Genomic DNA, 20,256 nt, shown 5'->3' with positions numbered 1-20,256 from the left:
TGCTAGTGTCTCGCAGCATGGTTCGGGGATTTCCATCGCTGACCAGAGTCTGATTTTGCTTTTTAATGCTGTGCTACTGGTATTGTGTTGGTCATATTTAATATACTGTGGGTGTGCAATTATATGTTGAGGGTATAAGGTGTGGGTCTTCCAAAAGATATGCATCTCTAGGTCGCTAGGCATGATCCAAAAGTCCTTGATGCAGTGTCCAAAATGCCCCTGAGCCTTTAAAGTATAACTATTCTTCTGGCATTGTTTTTTGTAGTGGTGCAAAAAGTTCAAAACCAGTCCAGCACCCTTTTATTGTAACACACATTCTAGATAGGCTGTGGACCAATGAAGTGACCCTGAATGCAGGACTCCTCCTTGGTGGTAAATCATTATGCTTTCAAGCAGTTTATGGACGTCAGTTGGATTCCCATTTAGTGGGCAGTCTTTCATCTTTGCATTTGAGGATGAAGACCATTGCCCCACTGAAGGTGACGATGTACCATGTGAAAGTATTGATTTATTCTAACCTTCAGGGATACATTGCAACTGCAGGAGAAAACAAACCTGGTTTCGAAAGGAATTGGTGTTCAAGCTTCAACAAGCGGAGGCTGTTTTTAGGTCGAGCCTGTGCAGCGCATGTGCTGCTCTGCGAGCCAAACTGTATTGGAGTATGTACTTGAAGCCCTGCTCACTTTCCGCCCATATTTGTCATTGGCTTGTGTCATTGTCTTTCGTAAATGCTGGCTTCTGATTCATTATTGGGCTTGTTAGTACCACCTTGTCTTCATTTCTTCATTTGTAACTGTCAAGAATTCCTGTCATGCGAGGGGAGGAAAACGGTACCAGCGAAAACGGACTACATCTCCCAGGATGCTTAGCGGTTAAGAGGTTATGTAAACAGGAGAGCTGTTACATAACTCAAGGAAAACACGCCCTTATGTAAACAGGAGAGCTGTTACATAACTCAAGGAAAACACGCCCTTATGTAAACAGGAGAGCTGTTACATAACTCAAGGAAAACACGCCCTATAAAGGGAGGAACCGGGAGGTACAACGCTGTCGGATATTGTGTTTACACCGACGAACCTGCTTAGTGAAGAGCAGTGTTCCGGAGTGGTGCTCCAGTAAGGCAAGAACGGAGGTAGGTCGAGTCGTTACTCCCTGGGCCGTGTCTTGCCCCATCGTCACCTGTGAAGGACCCGGAAGCTCTACCGGATAACCATTGAGCTTCGCTTTTTGACTCGGCGGAGTCAAAGCGCAGTGGCGCTTTTGCTGGTTGGAGTCGTAACTCCCAGCCCGACCAGAGATACAGGGACTGCCAGCTGTAACGCACACCAGGAGGTGTTTGCCGCGTTACAGACTCTGAAGTCCACAGGATCGATCGATCGAGCGGCTGCTCTCGGTTCAGTCTTCTTTGCTTGTGATTGGGGTATCGGTGACGCATCACCAGGAGGTGACTCCGCGTCCCGGTGCAGTCTGAGGAAGAGGTTGAGCGGCTGCTCCCTTCAGGTAGAGACCCCGGCTGGGTGTTTCCCTGACTCCTCGATTCTCCCCAACACTCTTCGTACCTCTCACAGCCTACCGATTGGCATTGTCGGCCATTTCATTTCTGCCCTCTGTTGGCATACGCCGGGATGCAGAGGACGGTTAGGAGCATCCGTGCTGTGGGCTGGTAACGTACTTAGCCTGGAGGATTCCAGTGACTATAACCTTTGTTTATTCCTTGTATTTTTTTGCCTTCATTAAAATAACTAAACCTTCACAAGTGGTTGCGTTCTCATTATCGTGTCTGTTAAACGATCCTGAGACGTTCAGGGCGTTACAGTAACCTTGCATGAGGACTGTCCTTTTTACCCCGGTTGTTACAATGTACGTCTTCTTTAGTCTGTAAGCACTATTTTCTTTAATGAGTGTCTCTTTCTGCAGGAGGATCTCTCGCTTGCGGTGTGACCACCGGCTTGTTTATTTAACTTGTAGCAAACTGGAAGCTCCTCAGGGTCCAGAGGAGATAGAAAGGGGCAACTCACCGATACCTTCAAGCATTTGCAATGCAGTAGGTTTCGCATTTACGAGAGTTAAAGTTATTGGCATTGCAGATGACAATGCCTTTTATTTATGTTTTCAAAAACAAAACCTAAATAAAAGGAATTGTCATTTACAATGACAATAGCTCAAACTCGCATAAATGCGAGACCTATTGCTTTGCAGATGCTTGTTTAGACTTGGGGTTTTGTGAATCGGGACCTGTTCATGAACATAGAAATATGGAAGTGCAACCTGCACACTTAATTGCGGCGAGAAAAGTGTCTGTAGTTGATGGTCTCATATTGGATGATGTATATGCTTCCTCAATTGCTATTTATATAAAAAAAATTGATTACCTTTTCTCCAAAAGGTTAGGATTAGGTTTTATTTTGGTAACACCATGTCGACCCCACAAGAACTCTCTTTCAATCTTCATTCGTATGCTTCGGGCACAACCTCCCCTTATAACATAGAGGAAAGGTTATTTGCTCTTTCCACTCTTTCCCCTGCTCAGTTAACCAATGTGTTGCCTTCTATCTTTCTAAGTGCATTAAAGACTCCTAAAATGTACCTTGCACTAAATTATGTGGGGGGTTTCAGTTTGATGCAATGTTGGCGCTGTCGTGGGTTGATAACATCAAAACTGCTGGGCTCTGACACGTCCCTTTGCAAGGTTACATGACAGGCTGTGTACATTAATTTTAAGTTGTTAAAGATTAGGTAACTGATTTAGATAAATCCATCCGTCATGTGCATGAACCGGCTCAGGCTGACTCTTATCCATGGTTCTATTCATTCTTCATGAGGTCCGTTTAGAATTGATGGGCCTTGCCTATTTGATGTTTGTTGATAGCGAGAACCATGTTATTCTAAGACTTACTAGAGTAAGGTGGATAAGCGGGCTATATCGCCTTTTGCTCGGTTGCTTTGTACTTCTGACCTCTGCAAGGTGGTCATGCATGTGTCCTAGTGTAGGCTGAGTTGCTGTCTCATTTGAACCTCAAGCCTTTATTTCTGTCTGTTTAATTGAGCTCACAACAACTCTGTAAAAAGAGTTTTGTAAGCTCGATGTCAAGAGGACTTCCAATTGTATTTCTCTCAGAGCCAGGGCTACAAGGATAGCCCAATATTTGCTTGTTAAATATTATGCTCAGGAGTGATTCTGAGAAGAATAAGTTACTACTTGAGCAAGTGGCCTATATGGGGCATACTTAGATGGTTTATTTGGCACACAAGTGCATTATTTATAGCAGTAAAGCGCATGCTTTCTTAGGCAAGGTTACCACAGTGTGAACAATGATAATATGGCTCATAACATTAAGGGTAGTAACTATGGTGATAATTAGAATTTTAAAAGTGGTCCTATTCATTACTTGTTTTTAAAACAACACTTCATTCCCATATCCGTATCCTTCAAATACCATCTGGTGAGGTCACTGGAATCCATGCTTCTTGTTGAAGTCCGCAGGCAGCAATCTGATCTTCTCTGGTCATGTTCTGAAACCCCTAGTCTCTTCTTACCAACTCTACGACTTAACTAAAGTTAGACCAACTTTTTTGCAGGATCTTATTTTGCCTACATTCTGCCACATTGTTGTATGTTACTTTCCTATTTTGTTTTAGAATGTGGATCGATGGAGATAATTCTACTCTATTTGCTCTACTCAACAACTTCCCCCAGGGTGTTAGGCCACCCTTATCTAGTAAGCGTTTTGCTTCATAGAACATGTTTATGTGAGATTCCTCTTTTTGTTTTCACACCCTTTTCCTGCTGCCAAGGAAAAAAAGGAACTGTTAAGCTAAGTAATGTGGTACTGCTAAATGTGTTTGCAGCTCCAAAAAATGGATTTGTGTTGTAATGTCATAGAAGATAACGCACAAGTTTCATACTGGCAGAGTATTTGATACATTACCCGGTTTATCCATCTCTAGAGCCAAGGGCTTTCATATTGCTTAGAAGTATTTGGAGTATCTTTCCAAAGAGCAGGAAGACGTGAAGTCATTCACGTCTACTGTAAGTGCAGCAGTAGGAATTCAGGGCCCACCCCAGACATGATGTGTTCTTGTCTCACTTTGTTGTTTCACCCATAGTTTAGAAAGTGACCAGTCACAGTTGTCCATTGTAAATGGAAGGAAGGGTTTGGCCTAAAGTATAATATCCCAAAATTTGTTTTTTTCCGCGGTACTGATAAGATCTGGGCTTGTGCACGCGCATGGGTCTGCATCCCTAAGTCCTCAGTGAATTGTTTGTGTGGTTTGAATAGAATAGGCCAACCACCAGTCTGGTGGCTGCAGGCATATCCTTCGAGGGTCCAATTAAAGTTTGCGATTGTTCAAAATAAACAAACCATGCCAATTTTCTTTGATATTGCACTCTTCAGATAAGCCCGAAAAGCCCTTTGGAGACCTTTTTTTAGATTTTAGACAAAATAGTTCACTGGCAGGACTTCCCTTCTGATATGGCCTCTGTTTATTAAGAGCCGACTCGCTGAGCCCCTGATAACAAAAGGAATTGGAGAGCGATGTTGATGGACTGCTGCTGGTAAGAGTTATGCCTTTTTGGCCAATATTTTAATATTGTTTTACTTGAGCAACAATGCAATTATTCGAAGAACCGAAAAAAACTGTATTGTAATGTGTGGTTGTGTAGGCAGTTTTCAAAAAGGTACATTTAACAGTTCTCAGATTAAAACATTGCAAGATAGTTGAGTTTAGCAAGAGAAAAAAAAGTCCGCCTGAACCTTTAATCTCTCCAGAGGATTATTAAACTGGGAGACCGAGTCACTGTCTGGCTTCTCTGAAGTGCAAGGGGACTTTTCACTTTTATATCCTGCATCTTGTACTGAAATTAAATGTAATGAGGCAGTGCTCAAAATGTTTGGTCGTTTTTAGAGCACCCATGGCTCTGTGTGCTGGTCGGTTGCAGTGTCTGTTACTTTTCTAATGCACGTGTAATTAGTGGATTTTTATTTGGCAAAACCTATCGTAAGTAATTTGTTAACATTGCACCAGTGCTCGGCAGTTTTGCCCTGCTGCCTGGCAGTTTTGCCCTGCTGTCCCATATCTTGTACCAAACGTGATTAGACGTTTACCCTGACAGGTGCCAAACTGACATTCCGCACCCATTGGTCAGTTGGTGCAAAAGTAATTTTAGCAGTAGTCCCAGCTTCGTTGTTAATGCAGAATTGGTTAGCACTGTGTGATCCTGCTCCTGGGTTCCTTGTTCTTTCACTTGTGTATAGTCATCCTATAATGCTCAGAAACCCTTCTAATCCGTTTATTGTGCCCACTGCCAGTGCTTTTATGGAAATATAGAATTGCAGGTACTCACTTGGTAGAGTTCCTGTTAAGTGCTGCAGCAGGTTGAGAAGTGCAGGTACTCGCCCTTTCAAATTAAACAAGTGCAGGTACTCCATACCAGACAGTACCTGCTCATTCAAAGCACAGCCTACAGCTGTTAAACTCACATCACAAGAGAATGCCTCTCGTTCATTTTTGGGTTGAATAGAAGATGATTGATTTCGGATACGCACCTTTTGCTGTGTTTTTGTATGTTTTTATTTTAGCAACATGACCCTGCAAGCAGGTTGAGCGAGGCAGTTTGAAACCGGATTCACTCCTCCAAATCTAACCAGCTCTGCTGCAGGTTGGTTTCTGGGAGCACCAGGTTATACCAGTAGAAATGGATGTGAAACGTGGGTTTGGGTTTAATGTGTGGATTCGTCAGTTGGTCTGATCGGTTTCCAGAAGGTGATGATCCGTTGAACACAAGTAGTTTATCTAAACTTGATGCAAAGGCTCATGCAGCTCAAAATGCCACCTCTTGACCGAGTGTTGAGGTGAAGGAATTCCCTGTGTCCGTGACCTCTGTAATCGGACTGTCCGTAACCTTGTTCGCAATCTAATAAGGACTCGCAACACCTTTTGCATCATTTTTCCAGAACAACAGTTGCCATCTGGAGACCCAGATGGTAGTTCTGGTCGGTTTTCTTTCTCGCGTTCTTCTCAGTTGGATTCCATGCAGAAATCCAGAGGCTTGGCAGTTGGCACAAGGCCATATGTGCCTTCTGCATATAATGTCAGTTATGTTCGTTTTTCACTTCTTGATAATGCTTTTACAAAAATGTACTTTTCTTTTCTACGAGCTTCGTGCACTTTCCATTCCAGTGCCGAAGACCATCCCTAAATGTCGCCACAAAATGACAGCATTTTTCGTTTAATGCAAACATAAGTGTCCAATGTAAAGTGTATACTTTGTTTTAAGCAATCACAGGTATTTATTTGTATCTAGTGTTGAGTTGCTCCTTTATGTTTTTGCTATGAAATAATTAAAAATGTGATTTAAACCTGAAAATAAGCGACTGTTAGTGTTGCTATTGTCTAAATACGTGTATGCGCCCTCTGTGGGTGGAACTAGTGTCACAAACCGTTTTTCTACTTACACTAGATCATTCCTTTGTCTGCCTCAGGAAGGCAGTACTGATGCTTCCTTAACTTGAAGATACAGTTTATTTACTTGATCTAACTGAATCATGATGTACTACTCCATTTGTGACAGTCTCATTCTACATGTGTAGTGAACGGCTATTCCAATAAATGGAATCACTGTACGTGTTTGTGTATATATGTGTGTATACATGCATGCATGTGTGTGTGTGTGTGTGTATATATATATATACATGTGTGTGTGTGTTTGAGGTTCCTTTTTGTGAGTTTGTGTCTTCCTGACATAGCATCCTTTCCTTCACACCAGTAGTTCCACATTCATCGCACACTTCTGTTGTCTTGCTACCGCACATCTGCCTAATGCCACCGCACATATTCTCCCATACAATACTTTCCTCTCCTCCTTACATCATCCCACCCTGCCCCACTCTCCCTTTTGCCTGTGACCACATTTTTCTCTTGCCTTCCCCAAAGCTGCTCCACTTCATCACCCGTCGCACACTTATATTTGCAAATCACCCCTACCATTGTTTACACATTTGTTCTTGCCCACCCAACATTTTATTCTACCTGAAGACACCCGTGCTTTACTACACTACACACCCTAATCTCTCCCTAGATCCTAGCTTAGCACACTCTGCACTAGCACATGTATAATGACATTTCCGGTCATTCCAGATAGCCTTTTCAAATACGTGTTTATACCAGCCTGGAAGTAAAACCCTCCTGGGCACCATTGTTGCCAACAGAAAAGGTGTTTTATTTCTCTACGGTTGATATATAGCATTACAAAATTCAATTATGTCTAATTAAAATGGGTACTATTTCTTTTATCAATCAATCCATGCTCTTCAGCCTTTATTGACCCTCTAGGAGCTTCGTTACGAGGCAAAACGATTTTCATGCATCAATATGTAGATCTTATAGACCATTATCTCCACCTCTTAAAGAGTTTGAAAATTCTTTTGGAAAAATCATATGAACTGTATGTCGTCCTGCCCCATAAAATAAACCCTACAAAACCCATACTTCTTCAATCTCCTACCCCTCCTCTCCCCCTCCTGTTACAAACGGCTAAAATTGCTCTCTGGTTTGGACTTTTCTTGTTTTAGTTCTCCATATGACTTATCTGCATTATTGACCAAAAATGAAGAGTCCACATATTTCCAAAATCAACAAAACTATTTCTAAATAACTGCACTTCTGAGCATATATACAGGGCTTGAAGCTGTCCCATCTTGATGGCCACAGTGCTATACTATATGGCCCACCCAAACCTGTGACTCCCCCAACCATTCTGCGTAGACCTTCACACCGGGCTAAAGATGCCAAGAAATCTGATCACATCACACCCATGATGATAGACTTCCTCTACCTAGTAAACCAAAATCCTTTTCAAAATGGCATGTATGTTTCACAAAGCCACTCGTTTTGCCCTCCCCAGCTGCTCTTTTTAGGAGGACTAAGACAACATAAATTAATCTAGCCTTCTTCTGGAAATTCCGCAAAGGAACAATCAAAGACACCAATCGGTCCTTCTCCAGTCAGTATATCTACTTAAGCAAGATTTTTGCTTAGCTCAAATATCTGTTAGAAACCCATCTCAATGCTTAATCCTTCATTCCCCTTTCTGTTGACCCTTTCAAGTTTCTTCCAGCGGTATGACTCTAGTTTTATGACTCTTCTGTTCTGTACTTTTTGCTCTAGTTCATTCTTCTCTCCACCTTCGTTGTTTCCTAAGATAATTTTGGATGCAATTTTTTTGTTTTATGAGAAGTCCATTGCCCTTGTGACTAGGGCCACACCATTTAAATGGTGGTAAGACACTAAAATCTCACAATGATAAAATGTTGAGTGAGCCTTATTGTTGAGAGTTGCATCCTGAAATTCTATAGATCCTGTAATGATACCTTAACCAGCTGAGCTATCTCAATGACTTACCAGGCAAGATTTCATGAGCATCCAAAAATGGAGGTCCCATTTTCAGAAAGCACCATGGCCATGTTAGACCATCCTGCAAAATCAAACTTCTTGTTACCCTACCAGCAATCAAGGATGGGACCTCTTTTCGCCACATATGGTACTGCACCCTGCACCATGGCTAGGTAGAAAACACTGGCATTTATAAGGGCAATAACTCCACCTCCAACAAATGCAAGACCGAATACATTTCCAGTGCAATAGGTCTAGCATTTTTTAAAGTTAGAGCTGTTGGCGTTGAAAATAACAATGTTTTTTACTTTTGCTTTTTCATAGCATTGGCAATAGGGCTATGCAAATATAATAACTCCACTGCATATATATACAAAAAAAGTAAAACAACAATTATTTTCAACACTAACGGCTCTAACTTTAACAAATGTGAAATCTGTTGCATTGCAAATGCTTGTTATTTTATTGTTTTTGGTGTCCTACACTGTCATCTTAGATGTTGGTGGGGGCCATCAGATTCACCCACAATGTTGGATTGGTTTCTTTACTTTTTAATATAATTGCATCTAGAGATTCGCTGGTGGTTTAATAATTTGAAGCATGACAATAAGGCAAAGAAGCCATGCATGGCCTTTTTGTAGAGACTCCTCGTTTCAGAGATAGAGGAAATGAAATTTATGCCAAACTCTTCTATGCATATCTTAAGTTGGTAATGCTGGGTAATGTTTGGTTGTCTGTCGTTTTTTGCTATTGGAAAATATTTTTGTGGTCTTTAGACACGCAGGTTTCCATGGTTTAGTGCTATATGAATGCTGTTTTGAGGAGTTGTTGATTTGTGGAGAGCAGTCTCATTCATAAAATGGAGCAGCAAATCGGGACATTTTCTATGGTGACTGCGTGTTAATTCATGTATGTTTTGAAATGGATTTCGGCCAAGGACAGCTTCTCTTGATGCTGTTTGAATCATGCTGTTCTTGTGGCTTTCATTTTATACTGTATTGTAGCTAGGAGCCCATTTTCTTTGATTAATCTGATTATTCTAATCTACCATCCATACTAAGCCAATTTCGAGGTCATCAGCTTAGCTCTCTCCCTCTGTACCCCTCTGTCTTTCTCACACCTGCCACTATAGCCCCTGATCTTTCCTACTCTCTCCCCTGTGGCCCTTCCTTGACAAATGTATTCATTAAACTTGTATAAAGCTTGCAAATACCCAGAAAAGTGTCCTAGTGCTAGCAAAAACTACTTGCTGATTAGTGAAATAGGTCTACACTTGGTGGGAGATGTATGATTGGCTGTTGCCGAGATTCCAACAGCAACAAACCGGTGTTTTTCTACCACCTTTATTGGGTTTTGTAGCATCAACAATACAGTTTATAGCAAATGTGCTAGTCCATTGTACATCTCCATGCTTTACGGCCCACCGTAATCACTGTACAAATATTTTATTGCACCGGGCCAAGCAGGAGGGATTAGTTCAGTAAATGATCAACTAGAACATAGTAACCAACAAGCCGTAATAGTTGCAGTCTTGTGCAAAAGGATATGCAGGCGAAGGAGCGGCCTCACCCACTAGGAGCCCGCCCCTCCGTGCCCACCCTATTTTCGGGAACATATTTGCTCTAGGTTCGATTCCGCACCCCTGGAACAATACATCCCCTCTCTCCAGAGCTGTCTAGCTCGGGTAAGAGGGGAGCAAGTACAAAATAAAGAGAAACTCTCTTGGAGCTAATAGGATTTACCACATATTCATTCTCACTCAAATCTTTTAAAAAAACATACACTTGTTCAGGGGTCTCGCATACCCCCAAGGAACAATTGCTAACACATTGGTGAACAACTATAAGAGTTTATAAAAATATGATTTTATTAAAAAGAATGACTTTTTGAAACATGTAAAAATAAACACAATGATGTGATAAGAAATTTTCACAATTAAAAATTACAATACACAAGAGACAGTAAAACATGTGAAGAACATTCAAATCATCATATAATGGTTATTTCGAGTGAATCAATCAATTTAAAAAGATCCATCCATGGATATTGTGATTGGATCTGGAAAGTTCCGAGAATATAACCAAAAAGTCACAAAGGGCCGTTGACGCATTGCGGTGGCAATAGATTATTCAGAAACCACCTTCATCAGGACTAGAATGACAACTCTCTCTTAATATCTAATTTCTGCTGCAAATTCTTGTAACCTGTATGGTAAGTGTGAAACAGACTGTTGCTCGATTCGATAAGGAGAAATGATGATGATATTAAAAATATTTTAAAAGATCTTGGGCTCCTGGGAGTCCGCTTATGGTGTCTTTCAGTAGAATGGGACAAACTATCCTCAATTCTAAAACTACATTTGATGGGTCGTACACCTCAAGTCCGGGTTGTGACTTGAGCCCCTGTGATATCAGTGGGATACTTTAGACTATACAAATCTCTTTTAAATACGTTCCATGTTATTCTCAGAGTATTGGAGGACGATGTATCTTTATAACAACGATGGGTGCTGAATTCGCTCTGTTTTTATTGGGCAATCTCAGTCGGGTATATCAGGCAGCACGTCCTCCTCGAGTCCGGTTACTGAGGGGACCGGTACAGAGGAGGACGTGCTGCCTGATAAACCCAACTGAGTTTGCCCAACAAAAACTGAGGTAATTCAGCGCCCATTGTTGTTATAAAGATACATCGTCCTCCAATACTCTGGGAATAACACGGAACGTATTATTCCCTTGTATATCACCAGCATATATTAAAACATCTTAAGCGTATAGGGAGATAACTTGTCATCGCCAACAGTGCTATGCCTGTTGTCTGAGCCTCTGTGCCAGCGGCTCCATCGCTAGAGCCAAAAGAAGCAGGGAGAGAGAGCTCCCCTGGCATGTACTCCTGCTCATCAGGAATGGGCTGAACTTAGCTGCCCTATCTTCACCCAAGCTGTGGGATCAGAGTAGAAGAACCTGATAACAGTGGCAGCTGCCATGGATGTGGGTGGTGGGGAGGGGTTAAAAAAATTCACTTAACTCTAGAATAACGTAGTGGGAGGCGAAAAGGAGGTATCAGTACCCTGGTTCTCCTTCAGGTAGTTGAATAGAGCAGTATTTGTTGTGTCCCTGAATAGCTGATCTTCTAGCATGGTCCGCTGTAGTCGCCATGAATGGACTGGTGGACCCGGTGCCCCCCACTTGAGGTGTAGTTGGAGCAGGTTATGGTCTGAGAGTGTCTTCACCAAATACTTGCCATTCACTGCCTGCAACTGAGTGTAATGATGGCAAATAATGCGGTCCAGTCACATGTGGAGGTCATGCGGTGGTGAGTAAAAAGAATATTCTCTGGCTCCTGGATTTAGGACACACCAGCTATCCATCAGGGACCAATGTGTGAGCCATTGGGACAAACAAGTGATGGAGGCCACCACATGGGAGGTTGGCAGAAGAGGATGTGACCGAACTAGCTGCGGGTGTAAGACGCAATTAATTTTCCTGACAATGATCCAAGGGAAGACCCATCTTGTTAGAATGACAAAGTGGCATGCCAGGAAGTTCTTCTGCACCACATTTGATGCATATATGCTTGCTAAGAAGAGGGGTCTGCCATCCCGTTGACCTTCCACTAGAATATAGCGTCATTCGGAAACTTTCATAGCTACGCATCTGAAGGGCACTGTGGACCTAACCCATATAAGGGCACTCCAAGCAAAGCCTGAATATATGGTGCTATAGCATTGACTGCACCAGCGTTTTTTTAAGTATACATCTTCCTCTTTTAGATATGTGGGTTTCCTGGATAAATGCGATCTGAGTATCACGTCTCTTAATGTATTGCTGTAATGTATGTCTTTTACGCGCTGCACCCATGCCCCGGACGTTACATGTTCTGAAACGCATCCTAGCCATAGTCTCCTCTCTGGAAGGGGGTGGGGGAGATCCAGGGAGTCAAAGATATTTTTCCTAGGTTTGCTAGCGCAGGAGGTAGGCAATTTGTGGGACCAGCCAAAGTCTTACTGCATGGCTGTGCAAACAAGAAAAACAGAACTCCCAAGCCTCAACTCAGGGCGGCCGAGCAACCTCCAATGCCAGTGGTGTGGATCTCCGGGTTGTGCATCAGTATAAAGAACATCCTCCGAGGAGATTATCTGTGGGGTGGCCAGCATGCCGCTGCCAGCTGAAACCCGGCCTGATGCGGCCAGCTGACACGCGGCCATGAAGCACTTTAGCTGTTAACCATAAAGCAGAAGGGGGTTGGTTGGTCTTTTGTCAAGGTCAGGACTGAGAATCATCTGGACATTTCTGCTAGACCTGGTGGTCGGTCAAAAGCTGTTTGGGCAGCGGCCAGGCGTGGGGAGTTACGAGCGGCCAAGCTTGTTTTCCATCTGCAGGAAGGCAGTCAGGCGTGTATACCCACTCATCCACTGGGTTAGCAGGTGACCTCTGCATGCGGCCCCACATGTCTTGCCTTCAGCAAGTTCATGTGTGCAGTTGGTGGTGTGACTTCCGGCAGTACCACCGATGCAGCACTCCCCGCCGAGGCTCTGGAATCTGCCTCAGAAAATGTATCCCCAAGAGTCTGGACTAACGGAAAGCGCCTCCTCGCCCACAAATTGGTAGCAGTCAACAGTGTCTGGATCAGTTCTTCCCGGGCGTGGGGGATGCCATTGACCATTACATCTCTATTTCTGCGGTCTGGCTTTTGTGACCCCGCCGATTTGTGTTCATATACGTTCGTGATGTCGGCGTAGTTGGCGCTGAGGAGTCATACTGCCATTGCTCCACCCAATCCCAGGCGTTTGCTGGTTTGGTGAAGAAATGGCTAGATTTGTTCACCATGACTTTTAACTTGGTGGGGAATAGCAACGAGTAAATCAGGCCGACCAAGCCCAGTTGCTTCCTTGCTCCCAGGAATAAGGCTCTGTGGTGTTGTACAGCCAGGGTGTAGTCTGGAAACAGGAGTACTGGTGCGGGCCGCCTGTAGGATGGTTTCCTTATCTCTGTAGTTCATCAGTCTGGCCACAACCGGCCTAGGGAGTGCCCTCGGCAGTGGGCGTCTCGCCAGCACTTGATGGGCACGTTCCACCAGATAATGAGGTGCCAGTTTCGTAGGCGCCACTGCGCTTGCCTGCCACGTTTTGAAGACCGCCTTTGGGTCTGAGCCCTCCGCACCCTCAGGAAAGCCAACACTATGGAGATTGTTGCTGCAAGAGTGCCCTTTGGAGTCCTGGTGCCCTGCTCTCAGGTTTGTGGACCTTAGCAGTGAGGCTCTTGACCTGCACTTCTAGGTCAGCTACTGCGGGCCAGAGTGTACAGTGAGCTTTCTGCTTGTGTGATGTGGGTGGTAAGTTTCCTCTGGTCACCACTGCATCCATTCTGCCCCGCAAATCTTGCCTAGTCTCTGGAAATGGCGGCAAGATTTTTGTCCAACTTAGCATCCACTACCACTGACGGTCCCTCTTGCGATGCTGCATGGTATACTGGATCATTGGTCCCAGCATCGGGGAGCCTCACCGACTGGGAGCCTGTTGCCCCCTGTCGCCTCATACCAAGTTTGTATGTGTCGTCCTCCTGGCAGCGGTCCACAGGGGTTCAACGCAGACAGAACTCTGGGAGGGTGGGAGGGCACCCTCCCACTGCTATGTCATCCCCTCTGTGGGTTGACTCCGGCTGTGTCCCAAACTCTGTAGGCTTTATTGCCTTCAGCGTGGTCAAGTCAGGCCGCTGAATGAATTCCCACCAGACCGGAGAGTGTCAGGGAGGGGAAGGCCCCTCTGGTGCCAGTGCCATCAAGAGGGGGTTGCTGCAGATGGGTAGAGCAGGCCACTCTCGCAGGCACTGTGGCCCCCCCAGGGCCTACTTACGTGGTCCGCCTGTCAGTTCTCGGATCCTACAGCCGTTGATGATCACAGGTCACTGCAATGCTGCCAGGGGCAAGGTTGAAGAGCAATGCAGGCTGCTGCGATCTCTGCAGTCTGCCCAGACCATACATGCCAACATTTTACAGAGAAAGTGGGAGATTATTTTTACAAATAATCGGAAGAATGTATTTTCCCCGATTGACTACATCGGGCCTGAATCAGCTCTATTGTCATGTACTGCGACTAAGTAAAACATATATTTTTTTTTTACCTTACCTGTCTGGAGCACGGAGAAAGCGCCATGGCAAGGCAGAGAGAATGTGACAAAAATGTTGTGCAGTGGCTTGCAGGAGCTGGTTCATGGCAGTGCATACTCCGAGTCACACAAGACCAGAATGATCGGGAATCTGGTTTCTGCATACAGGAATGGTGAGGTGGGAGACTAGTCTTGAAATCGGTAGTCTGCTACCTGACTGGAGGGTTGGCATGTATGCCAGACCAGCTCCTCACCGTCACATGGCCTGTGTGCAGGCCTCACTGGTGGGGGCAAGCCGGGGTGTAGTGCCGAATGCCTGAGGTCTCAGCAGCCATAGATATGCTCGGGGATGCCGCTCGACCCTGAGGCATAATCCTCAGTTGGGACAACAACGGCGAAGATGGCGGCAGATGGTTGCGGATCGTGGGCCGCCTTCCTGGTTGGAGAGATTCTAGGTTGCGACCACCATTTTGCAGCGGCTAGACACGCCCTTCACAGTAACAAGCAACAGTTTGTATGCTCTCTCGACATAATCATGTCCTTGCCCCTCTACTGGGACACAGTTACTCCCCTGCAGTACCACTTCAAACTGACTTTTGATGCTCTAAACCATTACTTGTTCAATCAGTTCCTCCACCATAGCTTTAGCACTCTAACAAGACAAATCTTGACTTGTTCATAGTTAGTATGCTTTTATTTGTGTTTAGTCAAAACTCCCCGTTTGCAACCCACCTGGCAAAAAACAATGACGGTAACAAAAACTGTGATCTCCGATTTGTCTTTTGATCTTATCTGAGGACTATCGTCCACCTCCCTACAGCCTTTCACACCCTCTACTGTGCACGGATGTATAAAGTGTGTAGCTTGATACAAATAACGTCCACTGTTTTTTACTAAGGGATATTCATTTTTATTATTAATAGTAGTCCTTTCTTTTGTTTTACTAGCATGTACTCGCACACCCTCTTCCAGACTTATGCTACTTTTAAATGGACACGAAGAGGAATGTATATTTCTGTGTTGTGTTGGTCTATAAACCATGGGTACAAAATGGTCTTTTCCATTAGTTGTAGTTTCATTTTCCACTCTAAAACATGTAAACAAATGTATGCCCTACTGAAGAAACCCAAGGCGGACCCGAGCGACCTCAAGAACTTCCGGCCCATCTCCTTGCTTCCGTTCCCAGCAAAGGTCATCGAGAGGATAGTAAACACCCAGCTCACCCGGCACCTCGAAGACAACAACATCCTAGACCCGTCCCAATCAGGATTCCGCAGCAACCACAGCACAGAGACCGCCCTCATCGCCGCCACAGACGACATCAGGATCCTGCTAGACAACGGCGAAAGGGTGGCCCTCATCCTCCTGGACCTCTCCGCCGCCTTCGACACCGTCTGCCACCGCACACTACGCACGCGCCTCCACGACGCAGGGATCCGAAACAAGGCCCTGGACTGGACCACCTCCTTCCTCTCTAGCAGAACTCAGAAAGTCCCCCTCCCCCGTTCCGATCCGAGGCCTCCAAAATCATCTGTGGCGTCCCTAAAGGATCCTCCCTCAGCCCGACACTGTTCAACGTCTACATGGCACCACTAGCACGCATCGCCCGACAGCACGACCTCAACATAATCTCCTACGCCGACGACACTCAGCTGATCCTCTCCCTCACAAAGGACCCCCTCACCGCCAAATCCAACCTCCATCAGGGAATGAAGGCCGTCGCCGACTGGATGGAGGACAGCCGCCTCAAACTGAACACAGACCAGACGGAAATCCTCATCCTCTGATCCAACCCCTCCGCATGGGACGACTCTTGGTGGCCCACATCACTGGGGTCCCCCCCCGGCCCCCACCGACTACGCACGCAACCTGGGAGTCCTCCTCGACTCGAAAGTCTCCATGACCAAACAAGTCAACGCAGTCTCCTCCATCTGTTTCAACGCCCTCCGCATGATCTACAGATGGATCCCGACTAACACAACGAAAACAGTCACCCAGGCCCTAGTCAGCAGCAGACTCGACTACGGAAACGCCCTTTACGCCGGAGCCCCGTCCAAGCTCATCAGCAGACTACAGAGAATCCAGAATGCCTCCGCACGCCTGATCCTCGACGTCCCGCACCGCGACCACATCACCCCCCACCTGAGGAACCTGCACTGGCTCCCCGTCGACAAAAGATTCTCCTTCAAGCTCCTGATCCACGCACACAAGGCACTCCACAAAACCGGCCCAGCCTATCTCAACAGTCGACTCTCCTTCTACGTACCCAACAGGAAACTCCGCTCTGCTGACCACGCCCTGGCCACGGCCCCACGCATCCGGAGAACCACTTCCGGAGGCAGATCCTTCTCCCATCGCGCCGCCAAGACCTGGAACACCCTCCCCCTCGACCTGCGACAAACCAAAGACCTGCTGACTTTCAGGAGACAACTCAAGACATGGCTCTTCGACCAGTAACAGCTCCCCCCCCCCCCCCCCCCCCCCTCAACGCCTTGAGACCCTACCGGGTGGGTAGTGCGCTTTACAAATTATGTGATTGATGGATGTTTTTGAGCAACTGGATGGATTTAAACTAATCCAAAACAGGAGTGTGTTTTTTAATTAGCCATATTTTCATGTCCTATTCTGTTCAGTATTTTTTAGGTGAAAAAAGTACCTATAGGATTTCAAAAACAGAGTGCAACCTTTTAGACCTCTCTTGTAAATGTACCTGCTGCCACTCGACCAATCTGCACAAACTTAAATATAAGTTAGACTCTCTGCATCTCCTCCATCCCCGGCCACTGTATCACATGGGAGCTCTACAACACAAGGATCAGTGCCATATGCTCAGACTTTCTCCCCCGTTACGCAAACTTCTGTGCCCCTGTCCCTACCACCACAATCCGATACCACCCAAATTGCCCCTGTCCCTACCACCACAATCTGATAGCTCCCAATGTGCCCCTGTCCCTACCACCACAAACTGATACCACCCAATGAGCCCCCGTCCCAGCCACCACAATCCAATACCACCCAAAGTGCCCCTGTCCCTACCACCACAATCTGATAGCTCCCAATGTGCCCCTGTCCTTACCACCACAATCTGATAGCTCCCAATGTGCCCCTGTCCTTACCACCACAATCTGATCCCACCCAATGAGCTCCTGTCCCTACCACCACAATATGATATCACCCAATGTGCCCCTGCCACAACCAACACAATCTGATACCACCCAATGTGCCCCTGTCCCAACCACCACAATCTGATACCAGCCACTGTGCCCCTACCCCTACCACTACAATCTGATACCACCCAATGTGCCCCTGTCCCTACCACCACAATCTGATACAACCCAATGTGCTCCTGTCCTTACCACCACAATCTGATACCACCCAATGTGCTCCTGTCCCTACCACCACAATCTGATACCACCCAATGTACCTTGTCCCTACCACCACACTCTGATGCCACCCAATGTGCCCCTGCCACCACAATCTGATACACAGGGTACCCCTGTCCCTACCACCACAATCTGATAGCTCCCAATGTGCCCCTGTCCCAACCACCACAATCTGATACCACCCAATGTGCTCCTGTCCTTACCACCACAATCTGGTACCACCCAATGTGCTCCTGTCCCTACCACCACAATCCGATACCACCCAATGTACCCTGTCCCTACCACCACACTCTGATGCCACCCAATGTGCCCCTGCCACCACAATCTGATACACAGGGTGTCCCTGTCCCTACCACTGTAATCTGATGCCACCCAATGTGCCCCTGTCCCAACTACTACAATCTGATACCACCCAATGTGCCCCTTCCCCTATTACCACAATCTGATACCACCCAATGTGCTCCTGTCCCTACCACCACAATCTGATACCACCCAATTTGCCCCTGCCACCACAATCAGATACCACACAGTGTGCCCCTGTCCCAACTACTACAATCTGATACCACCCAATGAGCCCCGTCCCAACCACCACAATCTGATACCACCCAATGAGCCCCTGTACCAACCACCGCAATCTGATACAACCCAATGTGCCCCAGCCCAACCACCACAATCTGATACCACCCAATGTGCCCCTGTCCCTACCACCACAATCTGATACCTCTCAATGTGCCCCTGTCCCTACCTCCACAAACTGATACCACCCAATGAGCCCCCGTCCCAACCACCTCAATCCGATACCATCCAATGTGCCCCTGTCCCTACCACCACAATCTGAAAGCTCCCAATGTGCCCCTGTCCCAACCACCACAATCTGATACAACCCAATGTGCCCCCTCCCAACCACCACAATCTGATACCACCCAATGTGCCCCTGTCCCTACCACCACAATCTGATACCATCCAATGTGCCCCTGCATGCAGATTTACGCTTTATTGAGAAGATTTTTTCCGAATTCATCATCCAATGCTCGAGGTAAAAGAAAACTAATTTCCCGTGGCTCATTGTTTGAACTGAACTGAAGAGTAGCTATACATGTGTGCAAAGATCTATAGGAGTCCAAATTTTACATAACTTGCGCATGTTCATTTCATAGTGTGCATGGGTTAACCTTATAGAAACTATGCCACTAATATTGCTACTGGGTCCATGGCACCTTAGTAATTATTGGGGCTTGCAGTTAAGACACCTTCAGGTCAGACCTGAGGCTAGAAAATAAGGCATTGCATATCACATCAGGGTTGACCTTGCAATGAATACTGTGACTGTAATGCTACTGGTTTCTTGTGATCAAAGTAATTCTCGTTGTTGTTTGTTTCTCATATTTGAGTCTGTTATGAATCCAAGTAATTCTGTGTTTCTTGTTCATCCTACCGGGTTTATCCTAGGACATACTCTTTCATAAGAGGAAGAGCTTAAAATTAAACTAGAATTTAATTCTAAGAATAGAGTTATGGCAATTAAGCCTGCTCTTGTGATCCTCTAAATTTATTTGATTTCAGCCTACTACACATAATATGCTCCACTTGTAACTTCTTGTACAAATTATCCCATTAGTCCCCTTTGTAGGTCCAAGCCTACCAGACAGTGCTAAGGACATCTTGGGCCGTTCAGAAAGCTGGCCTAGGAATGCATTCCGTCCATTCTATGACACTCCACTCTACGCCCCTCCACTCTAAAACACTACGGCATGTCACTTGAAACCACACCACTTCAATCTACGTCACTCACTCCACAACATGACACTACACTCTACGCTTCTCCACTCCATCCCACTCCAATCTACCTCCACTCCACTTACCTACAATATACCCCAATCTACTCCACTCTAATCTATCCCACTTCAATTTACCCCACCCCACTCTAATCCAGTCTACTCCACTCCAGTACAATCCAGTCTACTCTACCCCACTCCAGTCTACTCTACCCCACTCCAGTCTACCCCACCCCACTCCAGTCTACCCCACTCCACTGCCGTCTAATCCACTCCACTGGAATCTACCCCCACTCCACTGCAATCTAGTCCACTCCTCTCAATCTATCCCACTCAACTCAATCTACCCCACCCCACTCCAATCTATCCTACTCCAACCCATTCTACCATACTCAACTCAAATTTAACCCCCGCTCCACTCTACCCAGTGTACCCCACTCCACTCCACTGTAACTACCTGACACCACTCTAATCTACTCTACTTCTACCTCTTCCGCTCCATTCTACCATAGTCTAGTTTACCCCATTCCATTCTACCCCAACCACTCCAATTTACCTCAACCACTCCAAACTCCACTGCAATCTGTTCAACTCATCTCC

At 45.8% G+C, this 20,256-nt stretch overlaps 1 protein-coding gene across 8 annotated transcripts in view; it reads left to right on the top strand.

The window, feature by feature from the left end:
• ATP13A3 (ATPase 13A3) overlaps positions 1-20,256 on the top strand; it is a 478,336-nt gene that overhangs the window by 108,652 nt on the left and 349,428 nt on the right. The gene's annotated exons all lie outside the window — the stretch shown is intronic.

This window comes from Triturus cristatus, chromosome 11, assembly GCF_964204655.1.
Source record: "Triturus cristatus chromosome 11, aTriCri1.1, whole genome shotgun sequence".
In the NCBI taxonomy this organism is placed as follows: Eukaryota; Metazoa; Chordata; class Amphibia; order Caudata; family Salamandridae; genus Triturus; species Triturus cristatus.
The sequence above is the reverse complement of the archived record's forward strand: the minus strand, read 5'-3'. Positions and strand labels throughout refer to the sequence as shown.